Genomic DNA, 21,424 nt, shown 5'->3' on the forward strand with positions numbered 1-21,424 from the left:
AAATATATTCTTACTCTGCCCAGAACAGTAATTTACAACATCCAATATGTATGTTAATTTATTTCTTTGGTTTCTTATTTGCTATTTCAACAATTTCCTACACCTCAGGACATCAGATCTGTAAGAGAAACACTTATCTTCCAATGACAGCATTATCTGAATACAGCAACAATTTAAGTTCTTTTTTACAACTAAGTGAATGAACACCATGCTTTATTCTCATTTGGACAGTTTGCTGCTCTCGCTTGGTCAGAGGTGCTGTGTGTTTAGTAGTCCATTACAGTCCATAACAGTTCCACAAATGGGTTGGGGGGGTGTTTATTGGCAGATACATATTGCCCCACAGCTGTGGAGGCTGGTATCTGAGGCTAAGGTTGGCAAGGTTGTTCCTTCCGAGAGTTGTGAGGAAGGATGTGCTCTGAGACTTAACTCTCACCTCTGCTGATTTTCTGGCATTCTCTGGCCTCTCTCAATTCCCTGGACATTCACTTGGCATTCTCCCTCTGTGTCTGCTGGAGCTCTGAGTTTCCTTTACAATGATCATATTGCTTAAGGGTTCATTGTAATTCAATAGGATCTTAATATCAATCACTGCATCTGCAGAGATTCTGTTTCAAAATGTCTGTTTCACAGTTCTGGGCACTGACATTTTGATATGCATTATTAGGGGATGTGATTCCACCTAGAATTTATTGCTTGCCAATGTAAGATTGGTCCTCATAAACCTATACCAGGTAACATCTCTCTGGGACTTAGAGCCTGAAGCAAGAAGTTGCCAAGCTCTTAATGTTATGTTATTGTTCCACGGAATCAGAGAGCACTGTTAAGGGAAGAAGACCTTGGCAGGGAGGGTATAGTGACTAATGAACGAAGCTGACATATGATGACTGTGGTTGTATTCTTTTAGCCTTTATTGCCATCATGTCTTCAAATTTATGAGTTCCCTGTAATGCATCCCATAAATTCTGTTTGACTCCAGTTAGTCAGAGTAGGTTTCTATTGTTTGGAGTACTGAAAAGTTTGTTAGATGAGCATACTTCACATTTTATTTGCATTTATAAAGCTCATTCTATATTATAAAGTGAGATAATAACACAAATGAATAGGTTTACAAAGTTCTTTAGTTGGATTTTTAATGTTAGAAAGCCATTTCAAATGAATAGATTCTTATTCGTTTATACTAGAACTAATATAGGTTTACTTCTAATTGAATTTAAATCAAATTATCTTCTAGGAAAATGAGTCCATTGTTGTTATTAAGAAAACATATATCATTTATGTTAACTCCAATTAATTTTAACTTCATGTAAAACAATTGCTCAATATGGGCCTGGAACAATAGTACAGTGGTAAGGCATTTGCCTTGCACATGGCTGACCCGGCTTGGATTCCCAGCATCCTATATTGTCCCCTGAATAATTCCTGAATGCAAAGCCAGGAGTAATCCCTGTGTATCACTGATTGTGACCCCAAAAGCCAAATAAACAACAACCAATTGTTCAATATGATTTGTTTATATTTTTTCTTATTAGAATTCAAGAATACTTTCAATTCTTTACTTAAAGATATGTATATTCTAATAATTTCTTAGTTTAAACTCCAAATAATAAAATACACTCTTTGAAAACAGCAATTATTTAAAATGTAAGTTTCTTCACATTCAGGAAAAAACTGTTATTAATAGTTAATAAGTATTAACTATTATTGTTAGAAAAAAATAAAAAGTTGAATAATTGAATTTCTACATTATTTCACAATAACATACTCTGCTCATTTAATTTAATTGCTTTTTTAATTTTCATAGATAGCCTTAGGAGGTATTGAAAAAGATTTATAGAACATTTAAAATTATACAGTAGTCATTAAAAATTAACTATTTGCATGTTAAAAGATTTTTTCCCAATGTAGAAAACTTACTGTTGTAGAAATATGCTGTCATTTCTTGCTGAGCTAGAGAAGAGAAAAAACCCATTATCTTACTAATGTTAAATTATTCTATCCCAAATATAAGGTAAGGAATTTATAAAAGGAAACACTATGTATCCTATTTCATGTCACTTCTGTGATATAAATCAGTGGCATTTATAGATTCAGAGTCAAGCTTGAAAAGTCTCAGAAGCTAAAGGCTGATGACCCTGTAAACTGTAAAATGTGTTAACGGCAATAAATTCTGTCTCTTTGGTTCAAAGGGCATTTGATTATATTCTGCGCTGTCAGGGTCACTCCCATCAGAGCTCATATTGGAATGATAAACAAGGCAGGCCTGTAATGCACTCCAGAGAGTGACAAGACACACCTGTCACTACAAGTTTTGAGACAAAACAGTAGACGCTGCAGGCAGCTGACTCATCTGTGAGCGAGTGTTCTTGCAGACTCAGCGAGCGGCAGATAGAAAGTCCCAGTCAGCTCAGCTTCCAGTGTCACATCTTGACAGTGCAGCATCTTTGATTCTTATGAGAACATTTTGAAATGAAAATTATGTCAGCTTATGTCCATATTAATCAACTCTCTTCGTATAACACACAGACTCCCAAATGACTTTCATTTGTGCATATTTTTGAAATAAATGTCATGTAAATATTAATCGTTAATTGACAGAAGAACATGAATTATGATGTAATAGCATTTTCATAACTTGCCTCATGGCTTTTCTATTAGTGTGATTTGAAGCTATTCTTAAATTCTTAAATTTGATTTATATCCCTTTAAAGGGGAAAACTTTTAGCCTTGATGGGAAATTCTCTAGTCTAGAGTGTATTACTTTTGTCATTTATGTCCAATTATGAATGTATCTTATAAAGAACCACAGCAGCAAAACAGATTGTCCTTTAAAATGTATTTCATGGTGATTAAAATACATTTTAAATTTAGATTCTTATTTTTAACACTTGGTACTTTGTGCTGTTTGCTATTCAAGGACTCCTTATTGAAAATTTGGTATTACTATTTGGAACATATGTAGGAAATAGTTTCTTCTTTCTTGTAGTTTATATTCTAAGGCTAACCTCTGCACCCTTCTTTAAAGAGTGTGGCATTTTGTTTTTAATTTTTTTTAAATATCCACCTAATAATAATAATTAATTCTTTTGAAGCAAACCTGATATTCTAAGAAGTATCCCTATGTGCATCTGATTTGCCATAATTCTAAAAAATTCACATACTAGAAAATTTCATAATCCTATCTCAAATTTTTATTTTTTTTATTTTTTATTTTTTTTGGTTTTTGGGTCACACCTGGCGATGCACAGGGATTACTCCTGGCTCTTCACTCAGGAATTACCCCTGGCGGTGCTCAGGGGACCATATGGGATGCTGGGATTAGAACCCGGGTTGGCCGCGTGCAAGGCAAATGCCCTACCCGCTGTGCTATCGCTCCAGCCCCTCAAATTTTTATTTTGAAAAAATTGTTCTTACAAGTTTCTATGTTCTGCCACTGTTATATTTTGACAAAAACTAATTTTTACCCTGTCATTTTCATCAAAAATTCTTTTTTAGAAATGACTAGTTTTGGGAGATGGGGACATTCACTAACTAGTTTATTATCAGAGTCTTTATGGAGTCAGGTATTCAATAATTATTTTGCATATTCTGTGATTCATCGCATTGTGTCTCTACACCTCTTGCTATTCTGCTTGTGTCCTATTGGAGTATTCATGACTTGGGTTAGGCATTTTCTCTAGAGGAGGATACAGTGGTATATATGTAATTGTTTTAAAGGAAAGAATATTAAAATGTCTTATAAATATGAGACATTCAACTTTCAAACTTCATCCATGTTAAAAATTTTAAATGTAAAAATACAGACCACAATTACTTTTTAAAAACCTATCAGATTGTGGGCTGGAGCAATAGCACAGTAGGTAGGGCATTTGCCTTACACACAGCAGACCCAGGTTTGATTCCCAGCATCCCATATGGTCCCCTGAGCACTGCCAGGGGTAATTCCTGAGTGCAGAGCCAGGAGTAAGGAGTAACCCCTGTGCATTGCCGGGTGTGACTCAAAAAGAAAAAAAGAAACACCTATCAGATTGTTGGGCCTGAGAGACAGTATGGCCAGTAGGGGACTAGTCCCATATGTACCCAACCTGGGCTTTGATTTCCCAGCATCCCAAATGTCCCTCGATCACTGCCAGGAGTGATTTCTGAGTGCCAGGAGCATCACCTGGTTTAACCAAAAAACAAGCAAACAACACGTATGAGATTGTCAATGAATAACAAGTAGACAGTGTGTTGCTTTGGTGAAGATGTGAGGACAGGACAGAGGCATTATGGTGGGAATGTAAATTGGCAACTACTCGAAAACAACACAGTCATCACTGTTAAAATCAGCAATGCATATTTTATCCAGTATAGGATAACATGGGGCTTGTCCTTTTAGCCTTGCTGCAGGGAACTTAGTTTACCTTAAAGCAATGGCCTTTCTCTGTGGACACAGAAAGACAGTTAATATTATGCTTTATAACTTGGGAGTTTATTGACTCCAATAATATTTACTCCCGGGCATCTGCTTTCTCAACTCATCTGCCCTTGGTTCCTAGCACCCCAAATGCAGGTTCCTGACGAGGGACGGAATGGACCTAGGGCAAGCTGTGAGCTACCCTGGCATCGAAACGGGCCAGGCCAAAGTGCCACAATACTCAACTATAAGTTGAGAGCATGGTCATAGATAAATGCTGTCATGATCCAAAAGTAACAACAAGACTAGGACCCTGCTGGGGTTAGGAAGACTAACCTGGCCTGAGGACTGTGGTCTGGAATGTATATGAGATGTCCTCAGAAAGAACCAAACTTTAAGTCTGATATATTTCTTACTGTGCTCATACAGAATGACATTGCTAGAAATATTTGAAGTAAATTTATTCTAACGATTTAAGTGGATGATTACTAGCTGAGGAAGGAAGAAAGGGACACACCCTGACACACCCTTGTTTGTACCCTACCCTTGAGCAGATCTACTAGTAATCTGGAGTAATCTCCTTAGATGAGATTTTGTTAATCTCCTCGAGAAATGGTGTTACCCTTCTTTGTTGATTTGTTAATGTTCAACCCACTTTGTGTTACTGCCCTATGTGATTGCTATATAAACTAAGACTGTAGCAGAAATAGGGAGAGACACAGACAGAGAAGACACAGAAGCGAAGGAGACAGCAAAGGCAGAAGAGGCAGCAGGACACAGACAGAGGCAGCAGGACACAGACAGAAGACACAGCAAGAGAGAAGACAGAGACAGGAGAGGAGACACAGAAGCAAAAGAGAAGACACAGAAGCAGAGATAGAGACAGAGAGAGGTTGGAAGAGACCAGAGGAGAGACTACAGAGACAGTGACAGAGAGACAGTCAGAAGAGAGCACAGTGGCACACACAGAAGCAGAGCACAAGGAGGAGTCATCCCGATGTGGTCCATGCACAGCGGCTCGAGAACACCAAACTCGAGCAGCATGTGCAAGAGAGAACTGCCCCGAGAGCCCGAGAACAACAACAACACAACACACATCACATCTCCGCCTCCCGCAAGCACACACGCCCTTTGTAATTTTTTACAATCCAGAAAGTTCATTTTGGAATTTATCTTACATCTATTCATACAAGTACAAACTAATCTATGTAGAAAGTCATTCATTGGCAAACTCCTTGTAGTGGCACATGATTATGTATCAACAGCCGTCCTTAAGACTGGAGACAAGTAATTATAGCAACGCAGTGGAATCCTCAGTGACTATTTTCAGAAAAAAATTAAAAATACTCTTTGCATTAGAAGATATAACCAAGATATGTGCTAACTGAATACTCAAGTGAGCAATGCTACTGTCATTCTCTTACCAGGCCACTCACCACCAATACATTTTGGCGGGAAGGGGTTAGTCTGCCTAGCACTGGCCAGGAGGGGCCTGGAGCTACTCCCTGTGACACTTGATCCACTGGCTCAGTCCTTCAGTGTTCAGAGCTGGCAATGCAGCACTGCTGGGTCCAGTGGTGCTCAGGAGTCTCCACAGGTATGCCCCGTAGTGCTTGGTGGGATGCAGGAGAAGCAAATGATGTCAGGGATTCAGCTTGGAGCCATGAAACTGCAAAGCGTCTGTTAGAGCCCTGCGAGCTATCTCAAGACATCAGACCCTCCATCCTCATGATGTGATGATTTCAAAGGGCTTTTAAAGAATTATAGTTTGGATAATAAGACTACGATCATGTGTACATTAACAGAATTGATGTATAAAGTTATTGCTCAATACCACCACTATCACCAGAGTATCCATGACCTCTGTTTTTATGTCACCTCTGATCTGACCCTCCTTCACCCCACCTATGCGTCTACTCTTTGCTGATTGACAGGGTTTGAGTGCATCCTGCTGCATCCCTCAGTCACACCCACGTGCTCCAGATCCTCCTTCTGTTTTCTCCTTCGAAAGGAAAACACCTTGAATAATGTGATGAGTTGCATAAGATGCAATTGTGCTGAACAAATCTGTGAATCAATTTGTTAGAGTTTTCAAAGGTTCAATAAGAGAAACAGCACTGACACATTCAATATTAAACATTGTCTAATGTTCAAATTGAATGTCAACATTATAAAGATAGCATTCTTTCTAAATTTGTCCTGGCAAAGCTAGGTCATTATTGACTCGCACATATTCACTCTCGATTATGCTGTATCCGAATCCCTGCAAAAATACTCTGAGTCTTTGTTCATTTCTTAATAAGATTTAAACTTTACCCAATATTTCAGGACATAATTTATTAAGGGTGACAGTCATAGTCTTTGTTTTACTGGAGAGTATTCACATTGGAATCAGTTCTAGTGCATGCCTAATGGTCCAAGAAAAGTTGGATCTTTTTCAATTTTGCAGAATTTACTTGTGATTTCTTACTGGATTTTCAATTGTTAGTAGAGAACTTTTGTTTGATGTTAGTATTGAATTTGATTTTCAAATGTGCCTTTTTTGTTTCTTGTCAGCAACTTCTCAAAAATCAGACCATTATGTTCCTTTGGTAGTCTTTGGAGGAGGGCGGCTGTCAGCCACGGGCAATCACCCTGCAATATTAACTTTGCCAGGTGAGAACAATTACGAACGTGTGTGTATCATATCCACATAGGAGACAGGGAGTCAGTGAGTGCTAGGGTCACTTTCCTTTCCCCCCACAAAGACTCGCTTCCTCTGTCTCACGGAAATGGTACAGTCACTACATGCTGTTTCTGTGGCATGAATGCAATACTTGCCACTTTTCGACATCCACTGGGTACTGAAAACATAATGCAGGCCTAGACTGCTTTCTCTGTCTGACTGTAATGGCTGTGCAGAAGTTTCAAATGCTCTCTCATATATGTTTGTTTGTATATCACTGTTTGGGGGGGGGATGGGGCCAGAAATTGAACCCAGGGCCTTACCCAGGCTGGGCAAGTGCTCTGCTATTGAGCACAGCCCCTTAGAACCTCCCAGAATGGATCTGAGCAGTATGATTTTTGGAAAGAACTTCAAATGTCTCATTTTGAGTCTCCACAAATAGCTTTTCATTCTGGGTATAGAGGGGACTTTTGAAAAATAGAATTTCTGTCTCCCTCCAAAATAAATGACTCTTTCAGCTCCATCCTAGCAATGTAGCAACAATCACCTGCCCGGTCACAAGGGTTTACATGGCTTACAGTACACAGCTGTGGTCTACAGATGAATTTCTCATCAAGCTCCGTCATAATAGGTGTGAAAAACCTAATTTGGGGCAATTTGTCATTGGAGAAAGTGAAAATAGTTTATATTAATAAGAGAAACTATGAAAAACTTCCCACATGTTCTGTAGACCATGAAGTTGTATGAAACTCTTGTAAAAGCAACGTGAGTGTATCCAGAACTCATGTGATGGGGCAATAAGACCCTGGCCATCAATTATTTCAAGAAAGCCTGTCTGGAGACAGTCATGCCAAGCACCTGAATTCACTTTAATGGTGGAAGCGGACACATATGTTAAGGGAGTTCAAATCCTTTATGAGTAACACTCACTTATGATATATAGACAGAACTCAAGACTGGGTTGCTCTTTCTTCAGCGATGTGTTTTTTTCTAGAGCAGGACATGCCTTATATGTTCTTTTGATTTTGTCACATTGTGACTGTCATTCAGAAAGGTTTAGAAGTCACTTTCCAGTGTGGTATTAAGTATAAGAATAGAAGGAAAGAAAGCATTGATTCTTCTTGTACTTAATGTCACACTGGAGGGGGGTGTGTGAGGAGAGAGAGAAGAGAGAAAGAGAGAGAGAGAGAGAGAGAGAGAGAGAGAGAAGAAAAGAGAAACGTGCCTGCCTTAAGGAAGGCAAAGAGTGGTTGACGGGACGGACACTGGGGTCATTGATTGGTGGGGAATGGACACTGGCAAAGGGATGGGTATTAGAACATTGTATAACTGAAATCCAATCATGAAAACTTTGTAACTATGTATCTCACTGTGATTCAATTTTTTTAAAAAAAGAATTGATGCTTATATAGAATCTAGCAGGTATAAACATTTTTGTTTTTGTGTAAGCAAAAGGGATTTAGAACCATAGAACCATCACCAGATTAATATGAAAAACTGAATTTCTCTCAACAAATGCAGTTGAAATATTTTCATTGCCTTTGGATAGACTCATTCCCAGGGACACATATATTGTCTGTCTTATATCTAATTCTATTTTTAAAAAAGAAAAACTCGATTGTGGAGTCACAGGAGTTAAAATTTAGTACTAAATTCAGATGGATGCACATACTTGTTTCATAATGGAAATATGGAAATGTACTGGTTTCCCAAGATTTTTATATTTAGAACATCTTTGAACATAAACACGTTCATATTATATTGTACATGCAATCACTTTTTCACCTTATACAATTTTAAGTAGGTTAAAATATGCAAATGGCTGTGAATGGAACCACATAATGTATGAAAATTGTCATTTGCATTTAAAATATGTATACTTTATGAGAAAATAAATGGTACTAAAGAACACCTTTTATCCTGATTTTGCTAAATTAATCACATAATTTCCCAGTCTCTCTCTCTTTCTCTCTCTCTCCCTCTCTCTCCCTCTCCCTCTATCTCTCCCCCTCTGTTAGTATATGTACTTGGATTTTTATGCCCATTTTTATAAACTAAAATTTTGAATTGAAGTACTAAGTACCCTTGTAATGCCTTAAGAACAACATAAAATGTATCTAATCTGCAACAATATTACAATAGATAAAACACAATTATTAAATTATGTTTGCTAGAAATCATTTTTTCTAAAGTTCTCAAATTTTATACAACCACCCCAATATCACCTTGAGGGGTTATTTACATTGTTTCCTCTTTCCTAGTAATATTTCCTAACCAGACAATTTTTGTCTCTCATTTGCTTTGGATGTTTGTTTATTATAACCTCCACTCTGGAAATGAAACAATAGTGAAACCTGGGAAACAAAAATTAGACCTAAGAGATTTTGGAGTCTAATATAGTTTCACTGCAGGGAATTTCACGGTGTAAATCCTCAGTGCAACAAGAGTGACAAGACCCTAAAGACTAAATATTTGTATGGCTCTCACTCTTACATTTTTGGCCACACCTGGCTGTGTTGGGTGCAGGGTCTGGATGGGGACTCGGTGCAGGATCTGGATGGGGACTCGGGGGATGGCATATGAGCTGCCAAGGATCTAACAAGGGCCCACTGCATGTAAGGCAAGTGCTTCTGTTACTGAACTTTCTCTCCAATCCCTCTGTTTTAAAAATAGCAGTTTCTTTCCCCCAGTTCTACAAATGTCTATAATGCATCCGCATCTGTATCTAGGAACAAATTAAGGGAACTGAAAATGTGAAACATAGTCCAGCTGTATATAGTTTAGACAGAGCTTATTTGCTTTCTTGATTACTCTGGGTATAATAAAGTGATAGTTGAAATTTTTCCTTTTTTTCTACTCTGCTGGAGCATCTCTAGAGAAAAAAAATTTTTGCATCTGAAGTCAAGGTGTGTCAGGGGTGGGTCCAGAGAGCTTTGGCTAAGTATTCAGAAGGTCTGTTAGTTTCCTGTGGACAGCCACAGTTCACTCTCAACCCTGTGCTCCTGGCACAGTCTCCTGTGGTCCTCGTGCACTCTGAGGGCACCAGTCTCTGCCCTCGTGGCAGAGCCTCTCAGTCACTTCCCACTGTACTGGATTTTGTATTTTCTTCCCATTCTGTTGTTTACCTATTAAAGGTATTTCAAACTAACACCTGAGAAAATCTTAAGGTACAAAATAATTTTTAAAGCAACTGAAATAAAACCTTGCTGCAGGTGAATTAAGAAAAGAGCAAAATGGCACACAAGTATATGATCAATTTTTTTACTGTAGAAAACGTGAATGAAAGAAAATGAAATTGAATTTGTTAAGGTAAGGTTTGCTCAGGACCGAATGGCAGCCAGGGGGTGAAATAGTGACATTCCCAGAATCCAAGATCACCCTGCCCCCATCGAGGAAGACAGGGCTTTGGGCCCACCCGGTGACAGGAAGCCACCTGGCTGCATTCCATGCTTCCTCAGAAGCATCCACCCCCTACAGATAACAGGCCAGACCAAGCACACCGGTTTCACTGTCTTTATTTCCTTCTCCCTTTCTCCCACCCAAGAGAACTTAAAAGACCCCCCTCCCCAGAGAGGTGGGGGGGAGGGGGGAGGTATACTGTGATTCTTGGTGGTGGAATATGTGCACTGGTGAAGGGATGGGTGTTCGATCATTGTATAACTGAGACTTAAACCTGAAAGCTTTGTAACTTTCCTCATGGTGATTCAATAAAAGAATAAATTAAAAAAAAAAACAGACCCCCCCAGTCTCTCCCAGGGTGCAGCTCTATCCCAGCCTCATCAGAAGTTCATAGAGTCCCCTCCGGGAGTGCCCCTAGTAAACTTTGTTAGGACCCACTTAACCGGAAAACTGCCATGACAGGCTTTGTGGCCTTCTGAGTGACCTAGTCTTCAATAAAAGCAGAAAAGCCAGATTCTTTTGCCAAAGATTACATCCCCAGAATAAGATTCAGTCTCTGGAATGTAACTGTTAGGGAGTGGGCTAGATGTTTAAGCCCAAACAACAACAACAACAACAAAATATACATGTACACTATAGGTAATAGAAATCTGCTGAGTAGTGCTTGCTTGTCAAAATGGAAGTATAAGAACTTGTTGAATTTAGTGCTTGAGGTCCTTGTTGAACCCTGCTGAGTCTGGCGGGTACTTGGAGCAATGAACCTCACTATGTGATTTGCGTTATCGGCTCTGTTCTCTGACCTTGAGGGGTGGTCGACTCTGGACTCTAAAAGCTTCTTCTAGTGCCTTCACTTTATTTGTCTCTGCCCCTCTGTCTGCAGTTAATGTCTGGTCCAATTGTGATTCAAACAAACAACTCTGTGCCATATCAGAGCACCAAACCAACAACATGCATGAGATATTGATAATTTTAGAAAAATTTGAGGCATTATATGGGTAATAAAGATAGAGAAGGGTTTAATATTTTTGTCTTCTGTATAGCAGAAGATGATGCAAGAGCTCTTAATAATCAGAAAAGCTGTGAATAATGTTGAAGTTATCAGACATGAGAACATTGAGCAAGTAGAGATAGTCTCTGCAGTGTTAGGAGAGATTTCCTATCCTGTTGTTCTAAGGTAAATTATTCTATTATTGAGGTAAATAGTTACCTGAATAGTGTGAAAGAGAATTAGTTCATTTTCACCATCTAGTTCATCACTTTGCTTTTATTTTCACTTTGAATCTCAAGCCAAGTCCATAAATTACTTTAAGGTTTCTATGCACGTGACAACAGAAATAAGGCTTAAAATTTTGCTAAAGAAGTCAGTCCACCCCTCCACCTTAAAAACAAACAAACAAAACTTCTTATTTTAAGATTTCACTTATACGGGATATCCAGACCATAGAAATTATTTTTTTAATTTTTTAATTTATCAACGTTGTGTGATGTCCAATACTGTTATTGGTGGATGGTTTTCCAAGCATATACTTACAACTTCCTATCCATGACCAATGTACCTATCTCCCTTCCCCAAGGGCCTCAATGCTTCAATGCCCAACCACCCCCTAGCTCAGTTGTGTGGATCAGTTCTCCCTTTGTATTGCTTCTGGCCCTTCATTGCAACCTTTTTTGTTTTAAATGTATTTTTAGGTCAATATCCTGCCCACACACACCAGGCTGTCTTCACCGGGGCCCCCTCAGAGTGGGTGGGTTGAATTTCCCTCCATGCCACAAGCAGAGCCCCAGCAACCAAAACCTCCATAACCCAACCACAGCCATGCTCAAGGCTACTCTCCACATACTCAGACGAGCCTCACCCATAAAGGAACTGACAGAGGAACCCAGGTGTGCAGGACCCGTGGCTGAGATCTCCAAGTCTGCTGGGATTGGGACTGGGCCTCCTCCACCCAGATCACCAGTTTTCCAGTAGCTTGGAAGTCACACCCACAAACTGCCCTCCCCATTGCCCCCCTCCCCCAATTATGTAATCTCATCAACAGCCAAGATCCAGAGACTATAAAACAAAGCTTCTGGAAGAGAGCGATGCAGAATCTCACACAACAAAGCCTGGCAAGATACCCTTGGCATATTCAATATGCCAAAACAGTAACAATGATGGGCTTCATTCCCCTGACCCTGATCGTGACAGGGATGAATGGAGATGTTACTGGCACCTGAGCAAATCGATGAGCTTCAGTGAGGTTCAGTTGACAATGTTAGTGACATTTTTAGGCCCCACATAGGAGTAAGATCATTCTGTATCTATACTTTTCTTTCTGACTGTCTCCACTCAGTATGATATCCTCTAGTTCTCCATGTTACTGTAGATTGTGTAATTTGTAGTCGGATATTTGAGTTGTTTCTGGACACTGGCTATTGTATTAAATGTGGTAATGAGCAGTAGGATCACAGGAATTGGTATCACTGGGTCATATGGGAGTTCTGTTCCTATTTTTTGAGAGTTCCCCATATTTCTCTAATCCTGTAAGATATCTCCCCAGTTTTTTGTTATTTCTTTCTGAGAGTTGCCTAAAATATTTTTGCCTTTCCATGTTCATGAAAATATTATCCTATATTTTCCCTTAGAAACTTTTGCTTTATGTTTAAGTCAATGAATATCTCAAGTTAATTTGGGGGTATGATATAGCAGAGAAGTCCGTGCTCAGTTTCAAATACATTTTTCCAGTTATTTCAGCATCATTTTCTGCAGATTTTCCTCTCTCCTTTGTACTGCTTTCAGCATTTTTTGGATTCAACTGTTAATAGGAAGATACATATCTAGGCACTTTGTTCTATCCCATCAACTCAGTTTTATGGAAAGTCTTCAACTTTCTTTTCCTTTTTCAAGAGTGCTTTGACTATATCAGATCTTCTCTTATATTTACTACATAAACGATATTATCAGATTGTCCTTTTATTTAAAAATTAGAACTTTTCTTGAGATTGAAATTCAGTATTAATCCTTCTGATCTATGAACATGGTATATGTCATGATCTATTTGTTTTTCAACCAGTTTTTTCTAATTAAAAAAATTGAGTGAAAGGTTTTAGAATGTCTTCTTATTATATTTGCCCCTGCTTTACAAAGTGAAAGTTTAAGCAATTGTTCAGATCTTCTGCAAGAGTAATTCATAGTCAACAGCGTGCCTTTCCACCCAAACAAACACTCACTCCAGTCGTCTTTCTTTTTGTAATATCTGCAGCTGTGTTGAATCGCATCTTGTCAACTTGGCAACTTGACTGCACTTTTTCTGAAGCTGGATACTCTATTTTCCAGAAATGATTCCTCCTAGGATTTGCAAATGAGAAAAACTCACACATGATATGGAAGATGAAAGTGGAGTGAGTGTTGTTCTGCGTGGTTCTGGCAGTCAGGCATGAGGCTTCCACTGCGATGTTAACCAGCATACGTCCGCATGGGCCCCCGACACAGGTCTCCCGTGAGTCTGTATTTATGATCATGGCAGACACAGCCATGTCTTGATCTTTCTCATGCACTCAAGCCTCTCCTACAGTCAGAGACTTTAGCTGATGTAATTCACAGTGGTTTCTCTCTCTTTTCTGGGTGTTACTTTTCCTTGTTTATGTTCTCATTAATGAAAACGCTAATTTGTGCATTAAACCTTTTATCTCCATAATTTTTTATTGGCTCTGTTTTCCTCGTTGAAATCACTGGGTTAATAGCAGTCAGTGCTGATAACTGTGCTAAACTCAGTGTTCAGTTGCAGCTTGATAAATGGGCTTATTCCTTTCCTTAATGCTACAAATACAACACCTTTTGTGTAGAGTAACTTTCCGGCATTATTTTTTTGGTTACCCTGAGGTACTATCTATAGAGAAAAGATGAGATAAGTGCTTGATTTTTTTCTTTCTTTTCACTTTTTATTGTATCAGTCACTATTTTATATACAAGTTTATTAGTGAATGAGTTGGTTTTCTAGCATCCGTCAAACTTCAACCACTATTTTTTATTGGCTTTAGGAAATGCTTATTTCACCTCAGTTTCATGAATTTCTTTTTCTTTTCAAATGTTGTATTTTTAAGATCTAAGGTTTTGGGGAAGCCAGGGTGACTGCCCCATACTCAGGGGGGGCTTGCTTTGCATGTGTCAGAACCTGAGTTTGAATCCTGATACTAACTGGCCTCCCTCCCAAGTGCTCCTAGGTAAGTCCTGGAGGCCATCCACACCACGGCACTGGCAGCTCTGCCTCATCAGTACAAGCACTGGGCTGTTTCTCTCACTTGGTTGATTATCATAGGGCATAGCCTGCAGGTCCCAGGAACGCTTGGAGGTCCTCCCTCCCACCCACCCACCCCCTGCAAAAAAAACAACAACAATCTTTTGGTGAATAGGGATTTGGGCCATACCCAGCAGTGCTCAGGGCTTACTCTTGGCTCGGAGTTCAGGGATCACTGTTGGTGGGGCTCAGAGAACACCGTATGTGGTGCAAGGGAGTGAATCCAGGTCAGGGACCAGGAAAGCAAACACCTAACTGCTTTTATATATCTGGCCCTTTATTTTCATTGTTAATCTCTATCAAATGCAATGTCTCTTTACTCATCTCTTTACTCAATCTGACTATATTTTTCTCAAATCTATATCTTCTTGAACACATTTCTTCTGGTTGCACTAAATTCCTCATACGCTAAATCCAACATCTGCATCACATTATGATATTTCATCTTGACTTGATGTTTGAATATTATAATAAATTTGTGGCTTCAAACATACCAGGTGTGCTTTGGTTTGTTAGAGCCATCGCCAGGGTTACTGAGCTCAGTTTCATTTTATGTTGCATAGCAGGTGCTTCTTCAAGTTGCCTCCTAGATTCTGTGCACATCCTCCTTTTGGGATATGAGTTCTTTGTTTTCCAGGAAGATGGGATGTTCTAGATTGATTTTGTACCTTGCCTGCCCACCATCTGAAAGCTCTCATTTCCCCCAAGGATCTCTGGTTTATTTAATGAGCTCATGAGCATACAGACATTTGGTTATGGGACAGCCATGCCTTGCTCTGATGTCAGCAGAGCTGAGTTTGATGGGAGAATGTGAGCAGGATGAGTGTAAGCAGCAGTGGATGCTAACTGCCGCTCATGTGGTCACTTAGGATGACTACAGTGGGAATGGCAAGAGAAATAAGTGTGTGTTGATTTTACCTCTCAGCCAAAGACCAATTGTGACTACAACAAAAAGCAACATCAACAACAACAAAATAAACAGAAAAGCAACAGGTGGACATTTATTCGTTGACTTTTCAAATAAGAATTTTAAAGTGAAAATTTAAGAGAGAAACAGCATTAATTCTTTGACAGTGAAGACAGATTTCTGTTTTTTGAAGAGCCAAGTCCAGCTATACTTTCTAGTTCTCCATGCTGCTTGGTAGGTAGGTAATTCTATCAGAATCCTGCAGTAGAATTATATAGGTAATTATATAGTAGAAGGGCTTGCCAGTATAAGCATGAAGGCAAAGCTATAGCAGCACACCTTTCAATAAACAGTATCACTTGTCACTTGTCATCCTGTTGATCTTTGATTTGCTCTAGTGGGCGCCAGTAACATCTCCATTTGTCCCTGTCGCGTGCTAGTGCAGCCCAATGATATCTGCTTGCTCCAGGCACAGGAAGAGCCTCAAATTGTTCATTCAGGGATTTGACAAAGAACAATAAACAGTTTATTGTATTTTTGATACAATAAACAGTCTATAGTAAAATTAAAAATCTACTGTATTTTCAAGATGGGTGGAAAGCATTAAATCTCATTATTGTTTCAGTAGTTGCTGGGATTCAAAACAGCAGGCACTTTTCCTCAGTCAGGCTCCTGGGGGAGATTGAGGTAATCCCCTGGGCAAAATAGTTTAGGTCTTGAAATCTAAGGAGTAGCAGTATGGCCAGGAAGAAATAGAATAAAATAGTTTAATGTCTTAAATACAGAATGGGATATTGTTAAGACTGTATGCTTTAAGGGAGTCTGCTTATGGCTTTGTGAAATACCCCAGCCTCTACTCTTCATGTACCTATTGAATTCTGATGTGCTTCCTAACTGTCTCTGTTAACTTAAACAATGAACTCATACTTGGGAGCCTATTGGGTGATATTGTGTTGAATAAATGTCCAGCCTGTGGGGCTGCTCAGGTGACCCTAAAACTTGGGTGGGCCTTGTATGTTTGTCTCCTTATCTCATTCTCTCTGGTCTCATTCTCTGGACCCTGGCTGGATGGAGATTGAAAGTGAAAATCTAATTGACGGTGAAGACAGATTTCTGTTTTCTGAAGAGCCAGGAGCAGGTATACCTTCTAGTTCTCTATGCTGGTTGGTAGGTAGGTAACTCTATTAGAATTGTATAGTAGAATTATATAGGTCGTTATAAAGTAGCATGAAGGCAAAGCCATAAGGGTGTTTTATCTTTGTAACCAGCTGGTGGTGGGACATTCAGACTATAGTTTGAACACCAAACAATTATAATCAAAGTTGTAAAAACATCATCTTTATGACTTCCCATGTTTAACTTCATAATACCAGTTTGCTATGCATCCTGGTCATCAGACACAGAATGATATCTTGGGTCACAAACAATTCATCAGTGCATCTTGGTACAGCTCATAATGAATGACATGAATACATACAAGACTTTCTGACCATTGCAAACTACAGTTGAAGTCAGTGGGCCCCAATGGGTGGCTTATGGGTAGGTAGCAGGGAGGAGAGAGATGGTCACCTTCCTTGATACACCTCTGCCACTCCAGGACCCAGGGTTTCGGGATCCTTGTCTTATCTCACAGAAATGAATTTCAGGAGTAGATGAGCAGTGAAGTGAAAACAGATTTTATTGGAGGGGAAGGAGGGAGAGAAAGTGAGAGAGTATAGTGCTCAAAAGAGAATGCAGAGAGGGTCTCCAAAAGCAGAGAGAGCCCTACACACATCCCAGCGTCAGACGTGAAAGTGTGAAAGTATACATCTCAACAGGGTAGATGTGGGTAGGTGCTCGGGTGCCACGTGTGCTCAGCCATGTGGGCGCAAAAAGCACAGGGGCTCAGGCAGCATATGGGTGCTCTTCCTTTGTTCAAAGTGGCTTCTATAAGTCTCTCCAACCTGCCCCCATGTAGAGCTTTCTAATGAGGTAAGAGTCCATTGCTAGGGTGTTTTCCAAGGGGGTTGTGTTGGGAGTGATTGATGTTTTTCTTTGAAATTCCTTTCCTGGCATTTTGTTCCTGCTGGAGCTTTTCTTAGGGTAGGGGTGGAGGGCCCAGCCTTCTCTGAGCCTGTTACTGATACCAGTTGAGAGTCTGATCAGGCCTTGGCCCCTGTGTTTGCAGCCTTGACTCTGTTGGCTTTATTACATCCTAGGAATTCTATTGCTCAAGGGGCCCTTCCCTGTCTAACTGCCTACATTATAGTGGCTTCCATTTATTTGTGTTTTTAGGGCTCTTAATCACTTAATATTTAATTGGAATATTAATATTAACAATATTAATATTAATCTATTCATTGATAGATTAATACTGTATATCTGATAGGTGCCACATCTACTAGCTCTGTAGTATGACAAGGTCCATGCATGGTGGAAGGACATTCAAGGAATGTTTCTTCCTGGAAAAAGACAATGGCCTCCTGCCCACGCCACCCCCACCTACCCAATTCTTGAAAGCAGTATATTCATAACATGTGCATTGTGGTTAATATGTATGTTTAGTCCTGGAAGTTCCAGAAGGGTGATGATTGGAGACTTGGCCCTTGCAGAATATGTGACAGGATATGAACTAGATGGGTCAGTAAGGAAATTTATGAATGGCTTACAGAAATTTGAATTAACATTTATACAAACACCTAACAATGCGTTCGGCAGCCAGAAAGTGGAAGACGAAATAGAAACTTAAAAGCCTCTTATGGGCCCTGAATTAGGAGAAGTGTAGTGCCCACCACAATGACTAAATATATGACATATTGAAATTTTGCCAAAAATTAAGGTACAGCAGGCCATTGTGGTGTTTGTTAAATATTAAAACGAAAGGTTGATCTCATAAGGCAAATTAGAACCTGGAATCTTTGGAGGGGAAAGAGTTAGTTACAGTTTAACGAGAAAGAATGAAGGGACCCAGACATCCTAAAAGCCTTAAAAAGCATCCTAGGATATGGAACAAAATAATATTATTGAAAGCATAGTTAGATATATACCAATGTCTAGTGAACCCTTTGTGCTTATTTGCCACAATTTATTAGTTGTGCTGTGAACCCTGCATGCTATGCTTGAGCAGCTTATTTTGAATTCTGTGCAACCACAATCGAGACAAGAAGCTTCTTGCCTAGTCTCCCACTGTAATGAAGTTGTAAGCATACGTAGAAAATGAATAAAAATATAGGCACCAAATGGAATCAAGCAGAGATATCCTTCAACACCTAAAAAAGTTTGTCCCTGTTCTTGCGCCAACTCCACGAGTCCACCTTCCGGGGTCCTGAACCTGTGCCACAGCTGGACCGTGGCAGATGGGTTAATAGTGAAATCTCAGCCTCGGGAGATGCATGGGTAGAGCCGTGTGCTTTATTATTATAAATACATAGATGTCATTTACATTCACTTATTAGAGTTACATTTAATCCCAAAAGATCAGACCCAAAATAGTTTAGTTCAGTGATTACCTGCCATTCTTTCTCCTCCCTTGAAATTTAGTTTAGAAGGTGATAGCACAGTGGTAAGGCGTTTGCCTTGCACGTGGCTGACCTGAGTTGGATTCCTCTGCCCCTCTCGGAAAGCCCAGCAAGCTACCGAGAGTCTCTCGCCCACACAGCAGAGTCTGGCAAGCTACATGTGGTGTATTCGATATGCCAGAAACAGTAACAACAGGTCTCACAGTGGAGGCGTTACTGGTGCCTGCTCAAGCAAATCGATGAGCAACGGGATGACAGTGATACAGTGATAATCAGATAAGTCATTATAGAAGAAAATATTATCTGCAAGCCTAAACTGAGGAAGACTAAGTACTGCTCTATGAAACAGGAGTTAGTTGTGTGGAAATTTTATTCACATGTGGTAGATTATCTCTGTGTTTTGGCCCACAGTGTTCTTTATGCCAGCATTCTTCAACCTTTTTATACTTGTGGACCTGGTCTACAAACTGGTCCATTGACTAGCAGTTATAACCAAGGTGGTAGAATAGTAGTTTTCAACCATTCTAGCCTGTGAACTGGCACTGGTCTGTGGAACAGTGATTGAAAACTCCTGCTTTATGCTATGGATCATGATTAGGAATTTGGGGAGTTTGGAGGAGAGACAGTGAGAGAGGCCCAGAATCTTGCTCTGTTTGGAGTTCAGAGGTGTGTTTTCCAAGATTGCTTTTCCTCTTTAAGGTGTATCTGTAAAAAACTAATAGGCACACCGACGGGCGTGTGCACTCGCCGGCTCTCCGGGTGGCTCTGTCTCATCACCTGCGTTCAGTGCTCTGGAACCGCTGTGTATGGGCTGGAGCGGGACAGCTGGTGGTCAAGGACAGGCGAAGGAAGAACGAGGACCAAGCTGGTTGCTGATTAGTTACCGTTTATTCAATCTTCCATCTTTCTCATCTTTCGTACTCCCAGCTCCGTCCTCTCTCTGGATCTACTGCAGCCTGGATTCTCATCTCTCTCCTCCTTTTTTCTCTCCCCCCTTGCCCCTAGGCTACACACAGCCAGCTGGCAAAATCATCATAAGAAAGCCCTTCCTGAGGGCCAGGATTCCAAAGCCCTTCCTGACTCTTAAGGTGTTTTTCTCCTTTCCTTAGTCCAAGCACTCATTAACATCTTAATACTAGTTATTTTTGTATGGACATAGCAAGAGATACATTGAGGCTTGCAAGGCAGCTCTCCTGGGAACATCTTGCCACAGACTCAGACTATAGCACTCAGGCCAGATTAATCATTCCTCACCCTAGCAGGGTCCAAATCTAGTTATCACTGTTTGGATCATGACAACATTTGTCCATGATCAAGCTCTTAACTTATAGTTAAGCATTAGGCACTTTGGCCAGGCCCATCTCGATGCCAGGGTAGCACACAACTCACTGCTTGCCCTGGGTCCATCCCGTCCCTCGTTGGGACCCTGCTTTAGGGGGTGCTAGGAAATAAGGGCAGCTGAGGCTTAGGTCGAGAGAACAGATGCCCAGGAGGAAAATATCATATAGAGTCAAATGACTCCCAGGTTACAAAAGCATAGCATTTGCTAAGTCTTTCTGTGTCCATACAAAAAGGACATGGCTCTGAATAAACTATGCAAAGGACTCAAGGAGAAGAGAAAAACAATATTTACAAGTCAACAGAACACTAAGAAAGAAACTACAAATAAATACAGAGGAATGGGAGCACTGTAAAGGGAGTAACCCAATAAACCTAAACTACCTGAGGCTATGTAATCCTACATGCATCTATCTAAGCATTGTTCTATTTATGTATATTGGGGTGTGTAAGCAATTTTGCAGTGCCTTCTCAGAGTGAATGGCCCAAGTTTTGGGAGTAAAGATAAAAGGCATCCCAGTTCTAGCATGAACAGTACCTGGGATCCTTTCTAACTCTCGCACCATAAATAATGTGTGGGGATAATTTAATGAGACTATAAAATGCATAATATAAAGGAGTTGCTTACCACAGTGCCCGGCACAAGGAGAGTAATTAGTATTACCTAGTATTTTGATTTTTTTTTTTGCCATTTTGCATGAACTTTTTTTTTTTTGCTAATTTTTTTTGGTCACACCCAGCAATGCACAGGGGTTAATCCTGGCTCTGCACTCAGAAATTCCCTCAGCGGTGCTCAGGGAACCATATGGGATGCTGGGAATCGAACCTGGGTCGGCCGCGTGCAAGGCAAATGCCCTACCCGCTGTGCTATTGCTCCAGCCCCTTTGCATGAAATTTTTAACAGCTTTCACCTTAAAATAAATCAACAATTTTCTTCAATTCCCT

This window comes from Sorex araneus, chromosome 6 (assembly GCF_027595985.1).
Source record: "Sorex araneus isolate mSorAra2 chromosome 6, mSorAra2.pri, whole genome shotgun sequence".
Taxonomy (NCBI): Eukaryota; Metazoa; Chordata; class Mammalia; order Eulipotyphla; family Soricidae; genus Sorex; species Sorex araneus.